The 14188-nt window shown below is 39.1% G+C and overlaps 1 protein-coding gene across 1 annotated transcript in view; it reads right to left on the bottom strand.

The window, feature by feature from the left end:
• LOC125233504 overlaps window positions 1–14188 on the bottom strand; it is a 521975-nt gene that overhangs the window by 374777 nt on the left and 133010 nt on the right. The window lies entirely within an intron of this gene.

Consider the following 14188-nt stretch of genomic DNA (forward strand, 5'->3'; position numbering starts at 1 on the left):
TGAAGTATTAACAGATTATTCATAGTCAGAAAAGAAATGAAGATAATTTTTCTTCTCATTTCAGTGAAGAAGTTCCTACGTTGCTCGCCTAATCGCCTGCTGAAGGCATTGCCAATGCTTGCCAACGAATTACTGAGCAACGATTTGATAAAGACTTGGCTAAACTGGGAGTCTAGCACAGCACTCATTCTCGTGCGTGGGTACAGTATATCTAGCGCGTAATGCGCTAGACCGCCCGTGCCTCAAGCCAAACGAACAATACGCAACGCAAATGGCAAACGCTACACTACGACGATATCACACATCGGACACTGGCGATCAAATATATGAAAGAGGCGCGTTCCTAGCATACAGTCTAAGCTCGTGTAGGCGAACGCGTACTATGCTTGTATGAGTGAAATATGACAGGTCGACTGTTCGCGTTTTTGACAGGGGGTAACTGTGAGGTAACCGAGAGGGGATGGGCGGCACTTCCAGCGGGAAGCGGGAATGGTCATACTGTACGATAGTACTCTTTATTATACTGTGACGATACGCTAAATAAATAAATAAATAAATTCTTTATTTGCAAAAACTACTTGAAATATTGTCAAGAAGACAACATCCGATTAATACAGTCAAGCTGTAGACCTACGACCTACTTCAAATCGTATTTATAGGTGCAAAAAATGCCGCAGGCGACACTTTAATTCCTACACAGTATAATAAAGAGTACTGTCGTACAGTATGGCCACTCCCGCTCCCCGCTGAAAGTGCCGCCCACTTCTCGGTTACGTCACAGTTACTGCCTGTCAAAAACTCGAACAGTCGACCTGTCATATTTCACTCATACAAGCATAGTACGCGTTCACCTACACGAGCTTAGATTGTGTGCTAGGACCGCGCCTTTTTTTCATATATTTGATCGCCAGTGTCCGAGGCTGAAAAATGCTGGTGGCAATAAATTGAACCTCGACTTATTCAGAGAAATGGACTCACTCACGTTCACTGAACCAATCGGAATACCGACATGGCCACGATGAATAATAAAGGAGATGAAAAGAAGAATTTCCGTAATAATTTTCGAGGTATTTTTCTACCCTAATTTGGATGTAAGCAAAATATAAAAAAATCTTTTTACTTTATATCTCATTATCTTTTTAAAAACGAATTTTATAAGGTTTGTAACAAGAATATATATAGGTAGATACGTTGCATATACTAATTGCTTTGACAATAGTTTTTTGTGAGCACTTTGTACAGTCGACTTCATAAATATGTGTACATGTTTTCACCTTATTGCAAAATGTTCATATATTTATGAACTAGACTGTACAGCCCGATGTTCAGGAACTAAACTACCCCTTTTAACGGCACTTCCTATACCACAATCATTTCTAAAATTCGAAGCAATTTCATTGTTATTACATGTTGTTAGCTTTTAGTGCAGTTTGACAAGCTTTGATACATTTTGATCCATTAAGCGCTATGGCATTTTCAGGAAATTACCATTCAGGTATCAATCAGGACATTCAGATATCAATCAAGACATACACATATTTATGGATCAGGCAATTAAATTGAAATTTAACCAAAACTGCTGAAATATCGTGTAGGTATCGGTTTATATAAGTAAATATACTCAGCGATGAATGTAGCTAAAGCTCAGTATAATAAAGAGTAGGTACTATCGTACAATATGGCCACTCCCGCTCCCCGCTGAAAGCGCCGCCCACGCGTTCTCGGTAACCTCACAGTTACCGTCTGTCAAAAACGCGAACAGTCGTCCTGTCATATCTCACACATACAAGCATGGTACGCGTTTACCTACACGAGTAGTGTGCGTAGGAACGCGCCTCTTTCATATATTTAATCGCCATTGTCCAAGGTGTGGTTAAAGCGTCGCCTACGTATTTATTCATGATAATAGCTAGGTGCTACAATTTGTCTACCACATCATTTGAATGAGTACTCTCTTGTCTGCTTTTATTGGACAGGATAGTAAAGATTGATCGTTAGAATATTATCGTACCGTGTGACACCACAATCACATGGAAGCAGCTTCATAAATCAAGTCTCATCCCATTGCCGAGAGAGACCTTGCCATTAACAGAACCAGTATGTTTTCCGGTACGGCTAATTTTACCAGAAAGCAGATTATTTTTATTATTAGAAATGGGTTTACTCTTGGCCACAGACTAGCCAAAGACAAAGACGTGGTCTGCCCTGGGATGTGAGCTCGCCCAGAATATGCCTGTTCACCCTTGATATTTTGAAAGATACGTATACGTATCAGGTGTGATCGTGGTCAAACGTCTACCTATCTATACTAAAAAAAAAAATATTACGTATATTATTTTAAATGAATAATTTAAATATGCGGCAGAAGAATACTTTCCCCAGTGTCAAATGATTTGGACGATCGAATTATTGAAATTTGTAAGAGAAATATAAACATCATCCATGAAAGTTAGACAATGAGAACCACCGTATTATAAAGCGAGTTTCTAAATCATTAAATAGCCGATCGAATTACCGAGTAGTTCCGAATTATTCAGCATCAGAATACCGTGAAAGAAGAACCGAGCTATTGCTAAGAATCAGTACCTATAAAAATAATCTTGAGTTTGTTTTGTAACTAAAAAACTAACAAAATACATACAATTTCTCGAAATATTACTTATTATGTATCAATTTAGGCTGATACTCACCTTTTCTTGCTAAGAGTCGAAAAAGACGTATATGAAGCATAAAATGACATCAGTTACGACGTTTTAAAAATTACGAGTAAAGCGGTCCTTATCGTTTCTGCTTCAAGCATGCGACAGCTTAAGACACTTTCTCAAACTCAAATTTACAAGGAAGTTACAAAATTATGCTCTTTTACAAACGGCATACAGTTTAGATTGGTTTCCAGTTGATATCTTGTGACATTTAAGATTACATTGTCGCGGCGTACATGTAAATCCTTCCGCTTTTCCTGGATTTACTTTTCATTGATAATGTACGGAGGCTTTGCACTTCTTAACATAATTTTAAATAAAATCAGTAGCCGGGTGAATTTCAACATACTCGAAATTTGCCTAATTTTGGTGGATTTTTTTTAGTTTTGTAATTTTTGTTGAAATTATGTACTGATGTTACATAACTAATTATTACCAAAGTTATGTATCAATGACCTTTCATTAGTAGTTTTAGAGAAATTACGATTTCAATGACATGGTCGCCACCAAAATTGGTCTACCCACAAAAATAAAAAATAAAATCAAAAATAAAGCCTTTTATTCATTTTTCTATTATTTTCTACTTGAAATAATAAACTTTTAACATGTAATAAATACTTTTCAAATAGAAACAAAAACGTTACTGTCCCTCAATTTGTTCACCACCAAAATTTATGCAATTTTGGTGGAAAAAGTATTACGACCCACCAAAATTAGATATTTTTGTGTGGGGCGGACCAATTCAGCAAGGTATGACACTTGTGTCATGTCTAAATGCAGGAACGAACCCGAATGGTCATGTTACGACACGTTTGTTCGTCTTGCTGCGTCTCGTTTAACCATAAAAATGATTTCAATACTTACCACCAAAATTGGTTCTTTCCCCCGGACAACTTTTGGTGCTCAGTTATAAGTGTCAAATTGTATAATAATATTGACTTATGTCATCTTAAAATATACTTAATGTAATAAAGAATGAAGTTATGGCAAGTTTTCTTTATAGCTGCGGATTTACTAGATTTACCATAGCAATAATCCGCTAAAAACAGGCTCTGGACGCTACAACAAAATTAGAATTTCGATGGAAAATTATTTTTAAATAAATATGTACATAACACTTGTAACAATTTGCAATCTTGCCGAAGGTAGTATTTTAGGATTGGTTTTCATTAAAAAAATAAAAACCCGGAAACAATGAGCCCACACAATGATTATCAGCTCCGCCACAAAAAAATCACGCTGATCCCGGATTTGTAATTTCACATTTTTGACACATTTGTTTTGAAGTATGTTGCGATGTGGCTAAGACGTATCGTTTGCCAAATCTAACGATTAATTTCGAATTGGTTGAATCGATTAGGCCCTATGTACATACAAGGAGGCGCTTACATAAATATACGATTTCTATCAACTTACTGAAATGTCATTTGAATCGAAATGACAGACTCTGCCACAGCACTAGTTTAAAAAGTAAAAATGAATGATAAATAACATAATAAGTAAATCCTGCGTGATAAATGAATACCGTAAAATACTCACTACGAAGATCCGCAAAAATGTAACATGTGTTAGATTATGTTTAAACTAAGCGAAATAAGTACTTGATTTTTTTAAAATATTATTACAGGATTTTATTTAAAATTTCATCAGGTTGCGCAAGTTTATATACGTTTTGTGGACGCTGTCATGTGTCAAAAAGAGGTTCTTACAGCTCTGGGACAATAAGTATAATTTGTCTGTTTGTTTGTCCGTCTTTCACGGTTCAAAACATTAAGGAATATATATGTAATATTAATATTTATCGTATAATAAATGAATAACCATAAATTAACTGTGTATTATGCTCCTTAAATTAATAACAACGACTAATACTATATTATTAATTTTAACATTGTATAAACCATTTCAAATGTAAACGCATAATTATTTTTATCTTTTAAAAAAATATCACCACTAATCCCTAATGTGTATCCCGCCTTATAATAGTTGCAACAACCGGCCGACCGCATGCTCGCCGCGCGTTATCAGCTCAGCTGTGTCGCTAACCAAAATGCTCCAGTGGTTTTAAGAATTGAATTTAAAAATACCGACATCCATTTTTATTAAATACACAAATTGATGAAATTGTAAATTTTAATTTTAGTATAATTAATGTTTTGCTCGCTTATGGCTTACTTGTAATTTATGTAATTACTTAAATGTTGTTTGTTTCTCGCTTAAGTGATTTGTAATCTTAGAGAAATAAATATATTTGAACTGAACTGAACTGAAAACGGAGCGACAAATTGACGTGAGTTTTTTTGTGGAGATAATTGAAGGGATGGATAGTAACACAGACTACTTTTTGTCTCTTTCTAACCCCCCAGTTCCCTAAAATATGGAGGTATGGTATGGAGGAGGGTAACTAGGCCTCATTGGAATTAGTCCGGCTTCCTCACGATGTTTTCCTTCACCGAAAAGCGACTGGCAAATATCAAATGACATTTCGCACATAAGTTCCGAATAACTCATTGGTACGAGCCGGGGTTCGAACCCGCGACCTCCGAACTGAAAGTCGCACGCTCTTACCGCTGGGCCACCAGCGCTTATCACCACCGCACCGGTATGGCTAAGGTCTGCTATTTTATGGTATATGCGACGTTCAACCTCAGTGTCAATATATTTTTTGTCTCTTTCTAACCCCCCAGTTCCCTAAAATATGGAGGGGGATGTTTGTATGGAGCATGCCGTAATTTTCGATTTTAACGCGAGCGGAGCCGCGGGCAAAAGCTAGTAAGTATATATTTGGAGCACTCCTGAGAACTAAGAACTTTCGGAGGAAAATTTCCTTGATGATGCATTGATAGTTATGGCAGGATAAAGAACTTTGCTTTTAAAGCCTTAGGTGAAACTTGAAGTCACATTCTTATTGATCAATACAGTAGTTATAGTGGAAAACTTCACTGGCTTTTGTTGAGGTCTTGGTGGGCAGAGCGGAAATATTGATCAAGAGGCCGTGAGTTCAAGTCTCAACCAAGGAGGTTTATTTTTAAATATCGTAGTTTATTTGTTTTATTTTGTGTGTTTAGTGTGTACTTTATTGTTTGTGTTGATGTGTGTTTGCAAATATAAAATAGGTACCTAGATTTATATCATACAAGTCAAACTTTCGTGAGACATATTCAAATAATTAATGAATCTACGGTTGTACTCACGTTATTATATCGCTATTGCTACGACATGTTTCGGGCCAATTTGGAGGCCCCTCTTCAGTCATATAGGAGTTCACGCGGCGGCTAAGCTCCGTGGACTGAACGCGCCGCTCGCCGCGATTTTTATCGACTACTTAGATTTATATCTTTCAAATCAAATACACCTAAGTCACCTAACCTAATATAGCAAGTTGTCACTGTAATTTTGAAGTTCTTTTCAACAAAATGTCGGAACAGACTTTTCCACCCTAGGGATCCAAAACCTCCGAATACGTTTTGTAGGACGCAAGAGTTTTACAAATTGGACGTAGCTCCGGGTTCGCCGCTGAAAAGGCAGTGTTATCGTTAGTATTTCTGTTTTTTTTTTTGGTGTGATGTGAATATATGCGATTAAATGTTTTAAAAGGAAGGTTGGAATGTACATTCCAACAAAAAAGCCAAGTTTTCTATCCTGCCATAACTATCAATGCATCATCAAGGAAATTTTCCTCCGAAAGTTCTTAGTTCTCAGGAGTGCTCCAAATATATACTTACTAGCTTTTGCCCGCGGCTCCGCTCGCGTTAAAATCGAAAATTACGGCATGCTCCATACAAACATCCCCTCCATATTTTAGGGAACTGGGGGGTTAGAAAGAGACAAAAAATATATTGACACTGAGGTTGAACGTCGCATATACCATAAAATAGCAGAACTTAGCCATACCGGTGCGGTGGTGATAAGCGCTGGTGGCCCAGCGGTAAGAGCGTGCGACTTTCAGTTCGGAGGTCGCGGGTTCGAACCCCGGCTCGTACCAATGAGTTATTCGGAACTTATGTGCGAAATACATACATACATACAATCACGCCTGTATCCCATAAAGGGGTAGGCAGAACACATGAAACTACTAAAGCTTCAGTGCCACTCTTGGCAAATAAGGGGTTGAAAGAAAACGAAACTGTGACATTGCAGTGACAGGTTGCCAGCCTCTCGCCTACGCCACAATTTAACCTATGGGTATTGGGATATGTCCCATAGTCGCCTTCTACGACACCCACGGGAAGAAAGGGGGTGGTGAAATTCTTAACCCGTCACCACACAGGCAAAATGTCATGTTATGTGCGAAATGTCATTTGATATTTGCCAGTCGCTTTTCGGTGAAGGAAAACATCGTGAGGAAACCGGACTAATTCCAATGAGGCCTAGTTACCCTTTGGGTTGGAAGGTCGGATGCAGTCGCTTTCGTAAAACTAGTGCCTACGCCAAATCTTGGGATTAGTTGTCAAAGCGGACCCCAGGCTCCCATGAGCCGTGGCAAAATGCCGGGATAACGCAAAGAGGATGATGAGACATACCGGTGCCGTATCAGTATTTCAACCGCCTAAGTACGGTAGCAGTTCTCCCAAACACAATTCTAAGTCAAGTTTATTGCCGGAATATTCCAACGTTACACTCAGATATTTTAATTAAACATTACAACAATAATTACCCGCGCAGATTGCAATCAGGCGGGACTCGGTTGTATATGGCGGCGTCTAGACTGTGTAAATGGGAGCGTCTTACGGTTTACAAAGACATAAGTACAGACATTCTGAATGTGCGGTTGAGTGAATACTTGTACACTTTTGTGTACCTACCTAAAGTGGGAAACTGTAACAAACGATATCTGGGTGGCTAGCCGAATGGCACAATCGCTCACGAAACGCTCACGAAACGAAGCGCTAGTAGATATCTATCTCTATCGCGCTTGCGTATTGGCGCGAGCGCGACAGAGCCAGCGGCGTATCGCTTTCGTTTGGCGTCGGAGAAATGCCTGGCCCCGTAGCCGAATGGCATTTCTCCGTTACGTGAACGTTTCGTGAGCGATTGTGCCATTCGGCTAGCCACCCAGGGTGGCTAGCCGAATGGCACAATCGCTCACGAAACGCTCACGAAACGAAGCGCTAGTAGATATCTATCTCTATCGCGCTTGCGTATTGGCGCGACAGAGCCAGCGGCGTATCGCTTTCATTTGGCGTCGGAGAAATGCCATTCGGCTACCCGTAGCCCCGTACCCGTAGACCTGGCCCCGGCCAGGTCTGATAAATCGTCTTAAATAAAAAACAGATCTTCGTTTGACGTACTTCCGAGCCGAGAGCAGTACACCGAGCACTGCTCGGAGAAAAATTCAAATCGGTTAAAAGGTTAAGATTACATGTGAAGTTCTTCGTGTTATTAGATCTGTGCTACAAGGCGAAGACACTTACTAGATTCAGTATAAGATTACGTGAAAAAATTACTTATACCTAAATAATTCAAAATGTATACCAATTTTAAAGTACGATAGCTTTTAACTAGTTCTTATTTTATTTTATTTCTTTATTTAAACTTTATTGCACGACCAAAGAAACATGTACTAATGGCGGGCTTAATGCCAAAAGGCATTCTCCACCAGTCGACCATTTTATAGCTGACACTCGTAGCTCGGTGAACTGATGGCCAATGGCAATGGGACAGAGACAACCACGGACCGGAAGACGCAGAATGAAGGAGGTCGGCATGTGACCGGACGTTATGAAGATCATTAAGGGAGGTATTTGCCCAACAGCTGTCGTCCTTCAGCTAATATGATTAATAATACGAGTAACTGATGATGGTAATGTGTTGTAGATTAAAAATTAAGACTACTGTTCAAAGACCCACTATGCTTACCAGCCTCCGAATGTATCCAAAATAGTCCAATAACTCCTAAAACCAAAATAAAATTAGCGATTCATTTACCTTCGCCGCTCATTTGAAGGAGCCAGCAAAAAGACTCCAAATTTGCATACTAAGTGAGCCGCTGAGGACCGGGTCTTTATGCTAATGTGTACAATCAGTCCCGGAGGGGCCAGATTACAGACACACGTCACTTGAAAAACTTCTGAAGAAGGTTCTTAGAAATTGATTTAAAGTGCCAGATAATATATTACATAGATATATATATATATATATAGGTAAGTTTTATTTATTATAGTTATTTGAAATACATGTCAAAAAAAAAGCCTTAACTAAAAATAATTACAAACAGTAATTAGTCAATACCGCTCCGCACCGCCTCCGGTGCAAAAGTGCCCATAATGCTTGCGGCATTACCCCGTTGGATCTATATATTGGGTATATATATATATATATATATATATATATATATATATATATATATATATATATATATATATATATATATATACAACTTCATGATCTTGTACATCAGCATAGAATAAGTAATCCTAGAATGTAAGTACTTAGAGTATGATTTTTAACTAAATTTGCATGTATTTATACTTGTAATGGCAAATAAATCATCTGAATCTGAATCTGAATACAATGTCACTTTCCAGATGTCAGTTTCCAAATCCTTTATATGTATACTCGGAGCAGTGCAAAGACAAGTTACTTTTTGAATTTCATGTAAACGTAAAATCTTGATGATATAATAATTTCTTATTTACGTATAATAAACCTTCACTCTCGGAGAAAGCTTTTAACATTAGCATCTCCATTTATTATCTTCACAGTTTCTTTTGTAACAAGAAAATTTCTATTAGTTTTGCAGGCTATATTTATATACCAGGGCACTCGAGATTGCACGCTTTAATATTGTACAAGTTTCATAATCTCTCGAGCTCTTTATTACAAGCCTTAGATAAAAAGAACACTTGTACAGTCAAGTTCATATGTGTACATTTTTCACCTTATTGCAACGAGTTAAGGTGAAGAAAAGTACACATATTTATGAACTCGACTGTAACTAACCCAGTATTTATTTACCTCCCTTCCTCTCTGAATTCTTTCGGACTAAAAAGCTTCTTTGCGCCCTTGAAGTAGCTAGAATTGTCCATATTTAAAAAAAATTGGCCACATGTACCCAGGAACCCTGTAGGTCAGAACTCAGAGAAGTGGCATACTAGAAGAGACTGGCAGTGAACGTGCTTAGCAATGGACGATAACTTCTATGCTTATGGTTGGTGTGACATTCACGAGAATGTCCCTTGCGAAATACGGCTCTTCTAATACTTCTGAAAATGGTAAGAAAGCGATTTACGTTGTAATATTTCATGATTTAGTATGAGACGTTTTCGTGAGGAAGGGAGTGGCCATTCGCACTTTTTACCATCTACCGAAGTACATGCAAATGCAAGATTTGCCTTTGACGTGGGTCAGTTTTAAACCCCCGACGCAAAAACGACGGGGTGTTATAAGTTTGACGTGTCTGTCTATGTGTGTGTGTGTGTCTGTCTGTGTGTGTGTCTGTCTGTGGCATCGTAGCTCCCGAACGGATGAATTAGTTTTTTTGTTTGAAAGCTGAGTTAGTCGGAAGTGTTCTTAGCCATGTTTTATGAAAATCGGTCCACTACGTCGCGGTCGGGTGTTTTTCAAAATTTTAATTTTGTGGTTAGGTTATCTACATACGTGTTGTCAGTTTATCACTGCACATTGTATTTGATATGTGGTAGTGAGTAAGAATTTTCATGCTCGTTTTCCTTTCAAAAATGGAAGAATGAATGATGCACGTTAAGATGCCACTTGGTCTAATATCTTGAAAGCTTTGCTTGAAAGATTGATGATTGATGAGCCAGGCAGTTCCCATAATTCTGGATTTCCAACACCATTGCTCTTGATCTTACGACAAGAACAAAGGGTCTTATAGAGGCTGGGTCAATTAAGAGAGGCGGGATTAACTGGTTCGGGCCTCACGTAGCGCGGTCGGGACCTAATTCACAATGTCCAATAAGGGGTAGTCTGCTGTTCTTAAGGAAAACTATTATTATAATCATTAAATCTCTTGACGACCGGTCTGGCCTAGCGGGTAGTGACCGCAGGCAGCTGCTGCGCCACGGTCCCGGATTCGAATCCCGGTAAGGGCATTTATTTGTGTGATGACCACAGATATTTGTTCCTGAGTCATGGATGTTTTCTATGTCTTTATATAATTATATACCTTTATTGTTGTCTGAGTAACTGCAACACAAGCCTTCTTGAGCTTACCGTGGGACTCAGTCAATATGTGTAAGAATGTCCTATATTTATTTATTTATTAAATAAAGTTTCAGTTCATCTTCCAATCTAAAATTGGATGTCGGGTAGCTATCAGAGTATGGCATTTGATAATCTTGTATTAAATAATACTTAGTACATGTGAGAAATGCTACTTAAGTCTGATCGTTAAGAAAATACACGTTGAATGTATTGTACCAAATAACTCTGAGAAGCTTTTCTTTCCTTACACAATTCACATACTATATAGATATACAGGGTGAAATAGACACGGTAAAATAAAAAGGACCGTTCAAACTGCATATTGACTTTTTCTACTCGTCGACTGTAATCTTTCAATTAGGACACCACAGACTAAACTATAAGTGCTAACTTTTCAGTGTTGGATACTCTATGGCAGTTCCGACTCAACTATAATAATATATGTAATCTTATTATAGTTGACTTTAAGGTAACTGTAATAATTTCAAAAATAGAACATCATACAATTTCTATACTAATTTGCGATACCTGGTAAATTTTTCTGCATCTGAGATACATTTTTTTTATTTGTCGCGTTATCGGCCAATCAGAGACGGTTATTACAAACAATTGGTTGCTAGGTAATTCGATGTTGATACAACGGTGAACGACGCTATTAACATTAATTTAAACTTGCATGAATGATGATATTTCCGTCTATTGATGATGAAGATGATGATGAAGACTCGTAGAAAAAGTATTGTATACAATAGTGATATAATTAAGCATTTCACTCTCGTACCGTACTATTAGGCCACTCAGCAAAGCTTTGTGGCCTAAACATGGTACTCGACTGAAAAGCTTTGTATTATATCGCGATTGTATAAAATACTATTTGAGGTCATTCATAATGAACGACTTTTTATTATGGGACCAATGCTGAAATCTCAAAAAAAATTCCTGTTTCATACACTTCGACTGTCATGAAGCCGCTCATTTTTATGGAACCCATAAAATAATCCCATAAAATAAATAGTTCATTATAAATAAATAATAATAATAAATAAACATTAGACGGTCGGTGAAGGAGCGCTTTTTCAGTCGGCTCACAAAAGTCCTTAACAGTCTTTTGTCAGGAGGCAACAAAGTGCGCGCCTTTAACGCCTGGGTAATGCCTCTACTCACATACTCCTTTGGCATACTAAGGTGGACCCAGACTGAACTGGACGCCCTGGATCGGAGGGTCCGCTCACTGCTTACCACACACCGTATGTTACACCCGCGCTCGTCTGTTATGAGATTGTACATCCCACGGAAGTGCGGAGGTCGAGGCTTCCTAAACGCCAAAGATCTTCACAACCGTGAGGTGTACAATCTCAGGAATTACTTCCTTAACAACGAGTGTGGGATGCATCGTGATGTGGTGGCAGTGGACGGAAACCTCACGCCGCTCTCCTTGGCGAAACAGAACTGGCGCAAACCTGTGGTACTAAGTACTGCGGACCGCAAGGCGGTATGGGAGAACAAGCGTGTAGCTACACGGGCGGTTCTACAAGGCCCTCACGGGACCCGATGTAGATCTGCTCGCATCGGTGAACTGGTTACGATTCGGGGACCTCTTCGGAGAAACCGAGGGTATTGCCTGTGCAATTGCGGACGAAGTTATGATGACGAACAACTACCGGAAATATATCCTGAAGGACGGTACGGTCGACATTTGTCGGGCATGCCGCCGTCCCGGAGAGTCACTCAGGCATATCATTTCCGGTTGTTCCCATCTAGCTAACGGCGAGTACTTGCACAGACATAATCTCGTAGCCAGGATCATTCACCAGCAACTTGCTCTTCAATACGGCCTTGTGGACCGCGAAGTACCGTACTACAAGTACTTACCTGCGCCAGTTCTCGAAAATGGTCGTGCCACGCTCTATTGGGATCGATCTATTATCACTGACAGGACTATTGTAGCCAATAAGCCTGACATTGTGATAATAGATCGACTGCAACGCCGGGCAGTGCTCGTTGACATCACCATCCCCCATGATGAGAATCTCGTGAAAGCCGAGAAGGACAAGTCCAGTAAGTACCTAGACTTGGCTCACGAGATAACCGCCATGTGGGATGTTGAATCAACGATCATTGTTCCGATAGTCGTTTCAGGGAACGGTCTCATAGCGAAGAGTCTCGACCAACATCTTAAGAGACTCTCGCTAGGTGGCTGGATCAAGGGCCAGATGCAGAAGGCGGTGATCTTGGACACAGCGCGGATAGTCCGACGGTTCCTCTCTCTGCAGCCCTAACCACCGGCAGCTTGGGCCCTGCCCCGCTGCTGGCGGCACCCTAGGTTAGGTTTTTTATAATGTGTTTATATATTTTGTATTGTTTTGTATGTGGTTTTGTATTTTACTTTTATAACCATATTATAAAACCTAGCCTAAGAATTAAAATGAATAAAGAGGAAAAATAAATATTATAGGACATTCTTACACAGATTGGCTGGGGCCCACGGTAAGCTCAAGAAGGCTTGTGTTGTGGGTACTCAGACAACGATATATATAATATATAAATACTTATATACATAGAAAACATCCATGACTCAGGAACAAATATCTGTGCTCATCACATAAATAAATGCCCTTACCGGGATTCGAAGCCGGGACCGCAGCGCAGCAGGCAGGGTCACTACCGTCTGCGCCAGACCGGTCGTCCCAAAAGTATTTGTATACGAACATCGTTAATAACGCAGTAAGCGCCATTGACATTAAGGTCCAGATAACGTCACATATAGATATTGGTTTACCTAAATAATGATTTAAATACGTCAGCAATTCTCAAAATCCTCATTCTCAAAAAGTTAATCAATACATAAATTATGGCTAATTACTTACTCGCCGTTCGAGTAAATACTCGTCGTTCTTCTTATTCGTCGTATTTATGTTATAATGATAATAAAATATATATAAAATAAAAGTGATTCAAAGTCAGATCAAAGATTTGCTCCCCGTGATTTACGGTTTATTTTATGTGACATCTGGGGTAAGAGATACCTTTATGAGCCGGGTTATGATGAGGGTACAATTAAACTTTCATAAATTAAATATGTGGGTTTCCAACAGTAAAGGTTCCAGCTTTAATGGATCAACAATAAGGACCATTTTGTCAAAATGCCTGTTGGAATTTCATTTTTAGGGTTCCGTAGTCAACTAGGAACCCTTATAGTTTCGCCATGTCTGTCTGTCCGTCCGTCCGTCCGTCCGTCCGTCCGTCCGTCCGTCCGCGGATAATCTCAGTAACCGTTAGCACTAGAAAGCTGAAATTTGGTACCAATATGTATATCAGTC

Source organism: Leguminivora glycinivorella, chromosome 14, assembly GCF_023078275.1.
Source record: "Leguminivora glycinivorella isolate SPB_JAAS2020 chromosome 14, LegGlyc_1.1, whole genome shotgun sequence".
Taxonomy (NCBI): Eukaryota; Metazoa; Arthropoda; class Insecta; order Lepidoptera; family Tortricidae; genus Leguminivora; species Leguminivora glycinivorella.